The sequence below is a fragment of the Acomys russatus genome, chromosome 8 (genome assembly GCF_903995435.1).
Source record: "Acomys russatus chromosome 8, mAcoRus1.1, whole genome shotgun sequence".
In the NCBI taxonomy this organism is placed as follows: domain Eukaryota; kingdom Metazoa; phylum Chordata; class Mammalia; order Rodentia; family Muridae; genus Acomys; species Acomys russatus.
The window spans coordinates 8,099,888-8,113,802 of NC_067144.1; positions in this window are offsets into that span (position 1 = coordinate 8,099,888).

Genomic DNA, 13,915 nt, shown 5'->3' on the forward strand with positions numbered 1-13,915 from the left:
TCTTACTCTAAAGCTCTTCTGCTGAAGAACCCACCCGTCACCCCGACAGGCAGTCTAGGGAGCTTGCCCTTCCCCCAGACCTTTGCAGCAACCCCATCGCACAGCACGGCATCAATGATGGCAACAGCTCCGGTCTTTCTCTTTTTTAAAAAGATTTATTTATTTATTATGTACCAGTGTACTGCCTGCCTGAATGTGTACCTGCAGACTAGAAGAAGGCACCAGATGGCTGTGAGCCGCCGCGGGGTTGCTGGGAACTGAATTCAGGATCTCTGGAGGAGCAGCCAGTGCTCCTTGCTCTTCACCTCCCGGTCTCTGTTGTTGTTCTTTTAGCACTGCCCAATATCCCCGATTTATCCAGGGTGACCATTGGGCAGAAGCTCTGGCTCCTCCTTGAGTGGTAATGCCTCACACCAACTTTCCCAAAGTCACGTGGATGATCTCCAGTGGTGATGCGTGCCTCCAGCATCCCAGTGGGTGGCCTCCTACTTGCTTCCAGGGCTTACATACGTGGAGGTGGTCATGGCTTACATTGGCAGTTTCCGGGTCTTCCTCAGCCTGAATGGTCTGGCACAAAGAATAGAGGGAGACAAACCCCAAGTTTCTAGACGTAGCTGGCCAATAATTTATTTTCTTAGCTTATTACAAAGTTATTTATTATCTATTCTCTTACTTATTTTTTTGAAACAAGGTCCCTTTATGTAGCCCTGGCTGTCTTGGATCTCACTATGTAGACCAGGCTGACCTCAGATTCATAGAGATCTGCCTGCTTCGCTTCGAGATATGTACAGGTTTAAGTTTGGGTTCACAGATGAAAACTTTGCAAAGGATCTGGATCCAGTTTAGGAATGTAGGCCAGTCCCAAGGTACCTAGCCCAGTGAGTTTAACACTCAGAAGTAGGAGATAAAGAAAACAACAGCAGTAATTAATAAAGAGTGAATGAAACACTGCTCCTCCAGGCTCAAGCTCAGCTCTGCTTTTTGGGTAGGCTGCTTTAACACACTGTGCCTTGAATTGCCCCTCCTCCTGCTTTGTGTGTGGATGTTTAATCAGGCCCTCATATGTACTAGGCGCCTGCTCATCCACTCATCTTTACCCTAAGCCCTGAATTCTAAATTTCACCAAACAAGGAGAAGGTGGAAGTGTGCTGTCTCCCTCGTAAAGGTCAAGTGAGCTAGAGATGTAAGTGTAGCACTGTGGGCAAAGCAGCCTCCCTGGGTTGGTATGAAGGCTCAGTCCATTTACCTCCAAAGGAGAACGCCTTCACAGCAGCTGCAGACAGACAAGGACTGAGAAGGTGGTGGGGGTCTCTTTAGACATGGTCTGTCTATGCATTCGAAGCCAGCCTTAAACTCGCTATTTATATTTAACACAGGTTAGTGTTGTAATTCGTTCTCCTGCCTCACTCCTAAGTTCTATAGGTATATGCTACCATGAGAAGGGTCTTTAAGGCAGCTCCAGCTAGCTCGGTCAATGTGCTGTTTATGTTCTATAAAAGGGCCCTGTCCTGTGTTTGTATGTACGACCTTTACTTTTCTTTCCCGCTAGATAAAAGAAGGAACCAAACAAAAACATAACTTGGTTAAACCTGTAAAGACTTGCAAACGTACTCTATTTGTGGCTTCATTCTGCCACCTAGTGGGAAAGAAGAGAAAAGCCAGACCGGACCACAATTACTTTGGTCATGGTTTTGCTTTCGTTGTCATTTACCAAACGTTTTCAGATTCGTGTAGGTTAAACCTTTACCAAACTCACTTATGAACCGACCAGCTGAAGTTTGAAAAGAAAACATCAACTCAATAGTCCAAACCCTAGGCTCCCGAACCAAGGTTTCCAAGACATCTGTACTTTGGAGCTACAAAATCTTAGAGTGACCTAGAGGTCACCCAGGGCTCTCCTGATGCCGCGTCCTCTCGTCGCCCCTCCCCCGTGCTCCTTCATTGAAGGAAAGCTCTGAAGGTACAGTCCATCACGGCAGGGAAGCCGTGGCGGCAGGGGCATAAGGCAGATTGTAGTCGCAGCCGGGAAAATGGGGAAGAGAGGGGGCGCTCTAGCGAACCTCTTCCCTTGACACTCCGCACATATATGTTGGTTCTAGACCAGAAATAGCCCGGAGCCTTTGGGTGTCTTATCTTCCCCAACACACTGAGCAAAATCATAAATCCAACTATTAACACTTAAAAAATTACAAACCCTCCAGGCTGTGGTGGCACACGCCTTTAATCCCAGCACTTGAAAGGCAGAGGCAGGCGGATCTCTTTTGGCTTTGTGGCCAGCCTGTTTTACAAATTGAGATCCAAGACAACCAAGGTTACACAGTGAAATCGGGTCTCGAAAAACAAACAAATGAAACAAAAGCAAAATTGCAAACTCTTAAAATGTTGGTGTATTAAGGTTGATGAGGGTGGGAGGTGGGGTGGGATGTGGGGGGCCCGGGCAGTTAAGACAGGTTTTCTCCGGACTGGAGAGATGGCTCAGCAGTTGAAAGAGTACTGGCTGCTCATCCAGAGGTCCTGAGTTCAATTCCCAGCAGCCACATGGTGGCTCACAACCATCTATAATGAGATCTGGTGCCCTCTTCTGGCCTACAGGTGTACATGCAGGCAGAGCACTGTATGTGTAATAAATAAATAAAATTTAAAAACAAACAAGCAAACAACAACAACAAAACAGAGTTTCTCTGTGTACCCTCGGCTGTCCTGGACTTGCTCTGCAGACCAGGCTGGCCTCGAACTCATAGCAATCCACCTGCCTCTGCCTCCCTAAGTGCTGGGATTACAGGCGTGGGCCACCATGCCTGGCTACAAGGTTGAATTGTTAGGGGTTGTGTACATGAGACCTGTGTTTTGCACTCTAAGGCTTTCTCCATCTGTACTTCCCAGGATGAGGACATTGGCAGCCACATCTCCCCCGAGTGGTAGGAGAAGCAGCATATCAATGGTTCTGGGTCTTGTTACTGTTAGCTGCCTTTCCCAGCTTCTGTGAGGTGCCAGACACGGTCACATGCGGTCTGTGATCTTCCCACATCCAAATAGAGTTGTCCTCACCTTAGGAATAAGAACAGAGCCTCCTGACCCTCTGGGGAAAGTCTCAGCCGTGTTCACACCATGTTTCACTGACTGGCTGTTGGACTCTTCCTAGTCAGTTTCCTTTCCTGCAAAATAAAATTGTTTTGACAGAGGAGTGTTATATGTGGTGGTTCTGTGGTGTCTGGCTGCATCTGGGATACTGAATCTACTGACCCTGGAGATATGGTCCTTTCAGTTCATACAGGGGTTCTCTCCACCCCTCTATGTCTCCCTCACAGATAGTAAGATTGTCACCCCTACCCCATCCTCAGCACTTGCCTGCTGTAAAGAAACTCTAGAGCCCGAGTGCCCTGAAGAGAAATGTCCTGGTGTTTCCTGTAGCCACAGCTGGAGGACAGAGGTGAGGGCCCACCCTGAACCACATCTCATTCTTACCAGGATGAGTACTTCAGCCAGCCCGCCTGCTCAATTCCACAGGACTCTGTCCAGCTGCCCTCAGAGCCTCCCACATCCCTTGGGATTTCTGAAGGGGTTTCCAGAAGGTGCTGTCTGCTCACCCCTCCCCCACTGCGTTCTTGGCAAGTCCTTACCCCAGAAGAGCTTGTGGGTCCTCTAGGTATTAGGTGAAAGTTGTTCATAGCTCCACACCTGCTGGGTGAGGCAACTGCCTCTGCTACCAACTCCAGGACATTTCTGCTCAGTGCCCATCCTCCAGTCATCCTTTTCCCAGAATGCCTCTCTCTCCAGTTATGGCCACCCTCCAGGGCTCCCCAGCCCTGTAGATCATTCCTGAACAGAAGCCTCCATTTGTGTTTCCTTCAGTTCTGGGATGCCCTTGCTGGGGTACTTTTTGTTAAAGAGCCTGTTTTATTTAGGATTACGTGCATGTGGGTGTCGGTCAGTGCACATGAGTGCAGAGCTAGAAGAGGGCCCTGGGTCCCCTGAAGCTGGGGTTAGAGGCAGTCGGATCCCTCTCTTGCAGACACTGGGAACTGAACTTGAGTCCTCTGCATGCACAGTGCCCTCTCTTACCCACTGAGCCATCTCTCCAGCCATCCAACCCTTGGGATCTTTTATGCAAATGCTTGCTTCCCTAATCTGTCTCCCTAGCAGTGGTGGTGGGAGTAGAACGCAGGGATCTTGTAGAATCCAGCTATAGAATGTACCTAAGGGAAGCTTGCTGTCTCAGCTTCCCCATCTGTAACTGGGGTGAGATCCTTGCTGTGTTGGGAAGATTACATTTGAATGAGCACCGGATACCCCACCAGGTACAAGGCTAGCGTTACTCAGTGTTTGATAATGGGTGCTATTCCTGACACAGTGCCAGAGCTATCATAGGTAGGCACAAATAACCAGGACAAATACAAATAACTACAAGTAACTAATAAGTTAATTAACCAAATCATTGGCAAGAAAAATTGGATGTACTTACTCCCTCCTCTGACTTCCAAAATGGAAGAGCAGCAACACTTGGTAGAAAATGCCAAAAAGAGCCAGGCATGGTGGTGCATACCTGTAATCCTAGCATTCAGGGAAACTGAGATAGGTAGTTTCTGTGAGTTCAAGGCCAGCCTGGTCTATGAAGCAAGCCTAGAGCAGCCAAGGCTACACAGAAAAGCCCTGTCTTTAAAAAGAAGGAAGGAGGAGGAGGAGAAAGAGGAGGAGGAAGAGAAGCCACCAAAGGGATGAGCAAGAAACAATAGTGAGAAAGAGAGGGAGGAGGGAAGGCTGCCATGCACAAGGGCAGTGGTGGAGTTCTTCAAGTTTCAGCGAGGTGGGAGTATAAAAACCATGTTAAAAGGTCTCAACCACATCATTTTAGAGATGGAATGCTTGCCTGAAGACCACAGACACCTCCCACCTGTAAGCACAGGTAACAGTAGATGGCCTGGGGCAACAGGAGCCCAGAGACAGCCATACCTGCTATTGACAGGAACCCCAGGGCCTCACATCATCCGTGTGGCTCCTCAAGGCTGCTTCAGCAGGGAGCGTGTCCCCATGGGAATCCCATCCAGGAGGTGTGGAACAAGCAGAAACTATGGAAAGAAGAGTGCCGTGAGTGTAGCTTCCTCCTTGCCTCCCTCAACCCCCCACTCACCCCCCCACTCACCCCCCCCACTCACCCCCCTCCCGCCCCACCTCCACTGCCGTTCATCGCCTTCTGCTCTCTCCTCAGCTCCTTCCCCCCTCTTCTCAGGATTTGCCCCATTAACACCTGGCATTATCATGCCACCCAGCACCTTCTTCTTGCTGGTGCTCCTGCTGGGAACCCAGTGATGAGTGTGTGAGTGACAGCATCGCCCAGTGGGCATTTCCCCATTGCTACTCTGAGAATGCAACCTTGGCCCCAACTCCCCACGTCTTGAGAATCGTCCAGTTAGACAGCAGTTGTGAACACGTGGCTGATATTCAGGTCCCCTGTGCAGAGTAGTATTTGTGTATGTCCTGTATACATTCTCCCATGTATGTGCTCAACCTGACAGTGCATACATACCTAACACAATGTAAATGCTATGCAAATACTTGTTGGGCTACGTTGTTTGATAATAATAAGAAAAAAATCTGCATGCGTTTAGATCCAATTTAAATATTTGTTTTGTGTATTTGAGTGTGCATATTTTTGTGTTAGAGTAGAACATTCGATGACATGTGTGGGGAGATCAGAGGCCAATCTTGGGTGTCAGTCCTATTTACCTCTGTTCTGAACACTGTAGGCTATCTCATCCAGAACGTTCTGGGGTTTTCTACTGGTTCCACCTTCAATCACCCCACAGAATGCACCCAGCTTTTTCCATGGGCTCTGGGAATCTAAGCCAATGTTGTCAGGTTTCCTGGCAAGTGCTTTTACTCATAGCCATCTCCCTAGCCCCAAAATGCAACTTAAAAAAACATTTTGTATTTATAATTGGTTGACTCCTTAGATGCAGAGCCTGTGAGTCCAATTATACCCTACTAATGAGGCTCCAGTCACTGATGGGCACACCAAACTGACTCTGTGTTCATATAATGTTATAGTGCCCTGTGTAAAGTTTACCCTTGTTCATTCAAATGCTGACTTCTCTACCCAACTATCTGGTCTCAATCTGGACATGACATTGTAATGTTTATTCTAAGTATCTCCTGTCTGAAGTTTGTGTAAACATGCCCACCATTTGTTCTCTACCTTGCCAATAAAACACTGACCAGCCAAAGCTGAGCAATTGAGAGAATAGGGTGGGACATCTTGGTCCAGTAAGGGGAGGAGGAAAGGAGAGGAAGTAGGAGACTGAGCCAAGAGGAGAGGTCCAGGAAGCATCAGGAGAAGTGAACTGGAGCCAGGCAAGGATTAAACAATGCAAGTATGATGGGGACTTTGGCTGGGAGGGAGCTAGAGTAGCTTGGAGGTTTAGGATGGAGTAAAAATTGCTCAGTATTTTGCTCCAGGCTAATTTAATAAATCATAGTCATCCTCTGTCATTACTTGGGTAAATAGCTCGATAAAGATAAACTGCCACTGTGCTAATTATATATATATACATATATATATACACATATATATGTATATAATTTAGTATATAATTATATATGTATATATACATTTATAATCATTTATAATCAACTATAGTTATATATAATACAAAAATCTGTTACTTAGCTATTGGAGAACTAAAATGGTAAATGAAAAAAAAAAAAAGAGAAGAGGTTAGCGTACCAGGCAGAGTGCAATTATAAGAAGCAGCTATCATTGTTTTGTGATTGCTTTAAAGAATAAAACTCACAAGCTGGGCATGGTGGTGCACGCCTGTAATCCCAGCACTCAGGAGCTGTGAGTTTGAGGCCAGCCTGGGCTACAAAGCTAGTCTAGGTCAGCCAAGGCTATACAGAGAAGCCCTGTCTTGGGGGCAGGGGGAGGAGCCTCTCAAAAGGAAGTGTGAGCAGAGATGAAGCTTCAGAACTGCGAGGGTGCTGTCCCCCTGAGGAGGAGGAGCCACCATGGCTCAGGTGGCTTTGAGGCTTGCCCTGTGGGAGCTGTGTGCAGCACTCTGAGGTGTGTGCTAGTGCTTTTGGAGGGGCTATAATTTTGGTTATGGGAGTATTGAGAGAGTACTGGAGGACCTGGAGCCCCCACTGATGCTAGTGCCTACTGTGTCTCTTGAGGAGAGCATCCTAACTAAAGGCTTGCAGGACCCAGAAGCCCATGTCCCTCTCCTTCTCCAGCTCCAACCATCTAGAGAAGAGAGGGGGGCAGGGAAGGCATCTGGGACATGGTAAATCCAAGCTTGATAGCTAGTGCCATCAGTTTTGGAGAGAGTTTGCTTTTTAGATTAGCTAACAACTGAGTTAACCTGGTGATGGACTCTCACAGAGTCCAGGTTGACGTCAGACGCACTGTGTAGTTGGGCGTGACCTTGATCCTTTTGATCCTTCTGACTCCACCTCCCAAGTGTTAGGAGTACAGGCATGGCTACCACATCCATGGAACCCAGCGCTTTGGGGTTTTTTTTGTTTGTTTTTTGTTTTTGTTTTTGTTTTTTCAAAACAGGGTCTCTCTCTGTGTAGCCTTGGCTGTCCTTGGACTCACTTCGTAGACCAGGCTGGCCTCAAATTCACAAAGACCCACCTGCCTCTGCCTTTCCAAGCGCTGAGATTACAGGCGTGTGCCCCCGAAGTTTTAGGGTTAATTTTGAATTTGGTTCATTTGGAATCATTAGGTGGCTTTGTTTTAAGCTTTTCCTAGATGTGGGAACTGGTGCATTCTTCAGTCTCCTGACAGTTTCTGGGTAGGAGTGGGCCAGGAATAACCTGGCAGGACTCTCAAGAAAGGGTAACTCAAGAAAGCAAGGTGGGCATGTTGGCTCGCACTTAGCAATCCCAGCAGAAGACTCACCAGTTAGGTCATCCATGTCTATCTAGAGAGATCTCTATCTCAACAAACACTAAGACAAAACTCCCCAAAACCATCACCACCAAGAAAAGAAAACTTTTGACTAGCTGGTTGTCTTTTTGTTTGTTTGTTTGTTTGGTTTTTTGAGACAGGGTTTCTCTGTGAAGCCTTGGCTGTCCTGGAACTCACTTTGTAGACCAGGCTGGCCTCGAACTCACAGGAATCTACCGGCCTCTGCCTCCTGAGTGCAGGGATTAAAGGTGTGGGCCACTATGCCCGGCTCTGACTAGCTGGTGGCCTTAGTTAGAATGTCTTCTGGTGTGATGAAACACCATTACCAAAAAGCAAGTTGAGGAGCAAAATGTTTATTTGGTTTACATGTCCAAATCATTCATTGTTCATAATCGAAGGAAGTCAGAACAGGAACTCAAACGGGGAACCTGGAGTCAGGAGGTGATACAGAGGCCATAGAGGAGTGCTGCTGACTAGCTTGGGCCGCATGGCTTGTTCAGCCTGCTTTTTTATAGACCCCAGGACCACTAGCCCAGGGATGTCCCCACCCACCATGAACTGGGCCCTCTCTCTCAATCACTAAGAAAATGCCCTAAAGCCATATCTTATGGAAGCATATTCTTAATTGAATTTCCCTCCTCCAGATGACTCTAGCTTATGTTGAGTTGGCATAAAACTAGCCAGGATAGCGGCCCCGAAACTGGTAGAGATCAGAGTTGAGGAGAAGGCTTAGCAGGAAAAGGTGTGTGCCACAGTGCCTGACAACTGGAGCTTGATCCCCAGAACCCACTAGATGGAGAGAGAGAACCCACTCCTCAAAATATTGTAAAATGAACTGGGCGGTGGTGGCGCAGGCCTTTAAACCTAGGACTTGGGAGGCAGAGGCAGGTGGATCGTTGTGAATTCGAGGCTAGCCTGGTCTACAAAGTAAATCCAGGACAGTCAAAGCTATACAAAGAAACCCTGTCTCAAAAAAATAAAACAAAAAATATTAAAAATTGTACTCTGACTTCTACATATGCATGTGCACACATACACACACACACAAATAAACAATTGAATAAATGTTTTTTAAAAATTGCAGTGCCAGCACTTGGGAGGCAGAGACAGGTAGATCACTGTGAGTTCGAGCCAGCCTAGTCTACAAAATCAGTCTAGGACAGCCAGGGTTACAGAGAAACCCTGTCTTATAAAAAAAAAAAAAAAAAAGGAAAAAATCTCACTGATTAAAAGGCAGACTGTTAAGGAGGTCCTCTGCACCATCTACTGTCCACAGAGCAACTCTGAAAATTTCCTGAACATGAGGCTGTGTCTTTCTGTCCCCTTCCCTAACAATTGAGTATCTTTTGTGATAATATATGTTTCAGATTTTTTGGACTATTTGCGCGCGTGTGCGTGTACACACACACACACACACACACACACACACACACACACACAAGTTCTCCTTAAATATTTAACCACGGGCTCTTGTGACTCCTGGCCCCACTTTGACAGTCAGAGCGGTTATGCCTGTACATTCGCTGGCTCAGCACTTGTTCTCAGCGCACTTCTGTCCTAGAGGAAGTCTGGCTCCAGGTGAGCCCACGGGTGTATGACAATGAATGAGAAGATCTTACTTCTGCAGACAAACACAGAAACCCGGAAGCACAGCACAATGTGACAGATCCTCGGGGGGCGCTAGGAAGTGATGATGTCTGAGATGGACTTAAGCGGTTTTTCTCCAGGTGATAAGCGAGGATGTGGCCTGATTTTTGGTAATGGATGTGCTCGGGACAGGAGCACAAAGGCACCATGGGTAGCAGGGAGGACAGGACTGGAGGGTCTGCTGGGCTGCAGGGCCCGGGACAGCACAGGCATGGAAGGCTGGCCCGGAATGTGTCTGAGGCTGTACCACCCAGTCCTGTGTGGGAGTCTGCAGACAGTGGGAAGCTGTGCAGGAGACCAGAGTTCCTGCTGTTCCTGAGAGCTCTAGAGCCTTCGTTCCTCCCAGCTCTTTCCTTCTCCTATCTGCGTGTTCTTTTGTCCTCTACGTCTTTTCACCCCTGTTTCCTCATACATCTGTAGAGATGGAGGTAGCTGAGACCAGCCAGCTGTGACGTACGGATAACTATCCACCACAAGCACATAGAGATGCAAAGCCAGAGGAGAGTTGCTGCGAGAAAACTCTTGGGGTGTCTTGGGGTGTGTGGAGTGCTGGCTTGAACCGTTTGTGTTCTCCTCAAGCTACATTAAGGAAGCTTTGAAAGACTAGGGTGTGGGGTGTGCCATCTTTAAGGCAGGTTTCTCTGTGTAACCTTGGCTGTCCCAGACTCCCTTTGTAGACCAGGCTGGTCTCGAACTCACAATGATCCGCCTGCCTCTGCCTCTCTGAGTGCTGTCATGACAGGCGTGGGCCATTGCGTCCAAATACACACGGGTGTGCCATCCTCAAAGGGAATTCTTTGGATCTAAAGAGTAAATTACCTAAAAGCCTCCTCCTTTTCCTTCTTATTAAATACTCCCCCCAGCACATGCTCACATCCTCCTCATCCACAGGAGACTGCGGCCCCTTCACAGCTGGTTAAAAGAACTCCCCTTGATGGGGAGACCTGGTGACACTCAGAGGAAGGATAGCAGGCTACCAAGAAGAGACTTGATACCCTATGAGCATATACAGGGGGAGGAAGTCCTCCTTAGTCACAGTCATAGGGGAGGGGAGTAGGGGGTAAGTGGGAGGGAGGGAGGAATGGGAGGATACAAGGGAGGGGATAACAACTGAGATGTAATATGAATGAATTAATAAAAAATAATATTTAAAAAATAAAAATAATAAAAAATAAAATATGTGCAATAAAGCGCAGTGGCTGGTTACAAGGAAAATAAAAGAACTGTTCTGTTTCTGGAGACACTTGTCTTTCCTTTATTCCCACTTCCGTTAGTCCTAGTCTGACAGGATCCAACCCAGCTTTAGAACTCAACATATCAGGAAAACATACAGAGTTCTTTGCTGTGTTAATATGGACACATCAATCAAGTCAAGAGTGTAGTCCACACAGTCGATAATGATGTATTTTCACAGTTCTTATAATACAAACTCATGTTGTGTGTCTCAATTGTGTGTGTACAAAGAGACAGACAGGCAGAGAGAGAAACAGACAGAAAGAGAGACAAAAAAAGAGACAGAGACATAGAAAGAGAGACAGAAGGGGAGTGGTGGGGGAGGGAATTACCCACTGGGTACATTTTTTTTTCATCCATGCTTGGTTATGCTCTGAATGCTAGCATACCCCCAAAGTTCATAGACTGAAAGCCTAATGTGTAAGACGGGGCTTTAGAATGGCAACAGTTTTTTTTTTCTCCTATTTGTTTAAATGAAAAATAACACAGGAAAATGAGATGGAAGTCTCTTAAAACTTTTAGAAGTTGTTAGGCGGTATCCACCAGAGAAGATGGGTTCAAGGCAATAGAAAGCCTGCCAATGACTGACTACACGGGGTGTTTGTGACCTGAGTTCAGTTCCAAGTCTTTTACAGGGTGGACTTTCAAGCAGAAAAAAACATATTCTGGGCTGACACATTTCTGTTACCAAGAACAGTTATCCAGAAGAAGAGATCAGTGATGAAACACACACACATACACACACACAGACACACACACACACACACCTACCTAGGCTCAGAGAAATTCCCTCCCATCCCCTTCCCTTCTCCTCTCCTCTCCCTTTGCTCTCTGTATTTTTCTCTTTTCTTATTCTCTCCTCGTGTAAGGATCTAGTTCCAGCCTTGCACATAGAAGGTAAGACCTCAACCACCGAGTTCTACCAGAAGCCTTCTATCTTCAAAACCAAACTAAAACAAAACAAAACCACCCAACCAAATCCTATTATTTATCTAACTCTTTGAAGGCAAAATTCTTTCCTTTGTACAAAGTCATGTGTATTAGTAATCTGCTATAACTAAGACCCAATGATCAGATGACTTAAAAAGAAAATGCATTTCTTTTCTTTCTTTTTCTTTTTTCTTCTTCTTCTTTTTTTTTCTTTTCTTTTTTTTTTAATATTTTTTCTAGATTTATTTATTTATTATATATACAGTGCTTGCCTGCATGACAGAAGAGGGCATTAGATCACATTATAGATGATTGTGAGCTACCATATGGTTACTGGGAATTGAACTCAGGACCTCTGGATGAGAAGTCAGTGCTCTTAACCTCTGAGCCATCTCTTCAGTCTTCTTCTTTTTTTTTCAAGACAAGGTTTCTCTGTCTGCTTGTCTTGGACTCAATTTGTAAACCAGGCTGTCCTTGAACTCACAGCGATCCGCTTGCCTCTGCTTCCTGAGTGCTGGGACTAAACGTGTATTTCTATGTCTTGTGACATCTAGGCCATATGGGAAGAAATACTCCACAGAGTTATTCAGGGGTCCCTGGTTTCTTGATCTGCTTTCCCCACCATCTGCCAGAGCTCTGCCTTTATGTGGTTTGTCTTAGTTAGAGTTTCTACTGTTTTGATACAAACCCCACGATCCAAAGCAACGTGGAGAGGGAAAGGTTTGTTTCAGCTTATAACTCTCACGTCACTGAAGAAGTTGGGGCAGGAAGCTGGGGCAGGAAGTCAGGGCAGGAACCTGCAAGCAGGAACTGAAGCAGAAGCTCTGGAGGGATGCTGCTCAGTAGATTGCTCTCGTGGCTCGCTCACAACCTACTCTCTTTTTCTTCTTAGATTTTTTTCTTCTTTTTTAATGTACACAGTATTCTGCCTGCATGTGTGCCTGCAGGCCAGAAAAGGGCACTAGATCTCACTGTAGGTGATTGTGAGCCACCATGTGGTTGCTGGGAATTGAACTCAGGACCTCTGGAAGAGCAGTCAGTGCTCTTAACCTCTGAGCCATCTCTCCAGTCCCAGCCTACTCTCTTATGCCACCCACGAGCACCTGTCTAGAGGTGACATGACCCACAATGGAGTGGGTCTTCCTATCTCAATCATCAGGCAGGAGAATGCTCCACAGGCTTGCCCATGGGGGAATCTGGTAGGAGCATTTCCTCACTTTGAGGTTCTCTTTCCAAATTACTCTATCTGACACACTAACTATCAGAGAAATGCAAATCAAAACCACATTGTGGTTCCATCTTACACCAGTCAGAATATCATAAGAAAGCAAATAACATTCTCATAAGAAAACAAATAAAACCAGGTGGTGGTGGCACACACCTTTAATCCCAGCACTGGGAGGCAGAAGCAGGTGGATCCCTGAGTTCAAGGCCAGCCTGGTCTACAAAGTGAGTCCAGGACAGCCAAGGCTACACAGAGAAACCCTGTCTCTAAAAAGAAAACAAGCAAAGAAAAAGACACTTGTGGTTGAATGTTTTTCACTTCTGGTCTCTAAGCAAGTGTTTCTTTTCACATAATGCCCTTTGTGGTGGGTGACGGATTCTCCTGAGGCCTCATACAATGGCAGGCTTTCACAATGCTGCTGGCTGACTATCAGATCCAGTGAAGTATTGGTGTGGTTTTGGGGTGAAAGTCACTTCATCTTGTGCAATAGTTAGGATCTGCTGAAACCAGAAGAACTCTTATATGGGGCAGGGGCCCAAAGCTACCCTGGAGGATACAGATGAGGAGAGGTGAAGGCCACAAGGCCCTTTGTGGTCAGAGAGATCCAGCTTCATGCCTTGGGTGTGTGTTTCTCACTTGTACTGGGTTCTGGATTCTTGGTTGAGTGGGAGACAAGCCGAGCTATCTCCAAGGGAAGCCTGAACACAGCCTTTCATTTATTCCTTTATTCAACATTGATTCTTACTTACTTTGTACAAGTTATTGCTCTAGGGGCATGGGAACATAACCTCAAGTAGGCAAAGCCCTTGCTACAGCATGTCTGCATCCAATAAGGAGCAAAAGACACACACACACACACACACACACACACACACACACACACACACAGACAGAGAGAGAGAGAGAGAGAGAGAGAGAGAGAAATGCTACGGTAAAGGTAGTAACTCTCTCTCCTGTGTTTGGTACAATTTGCT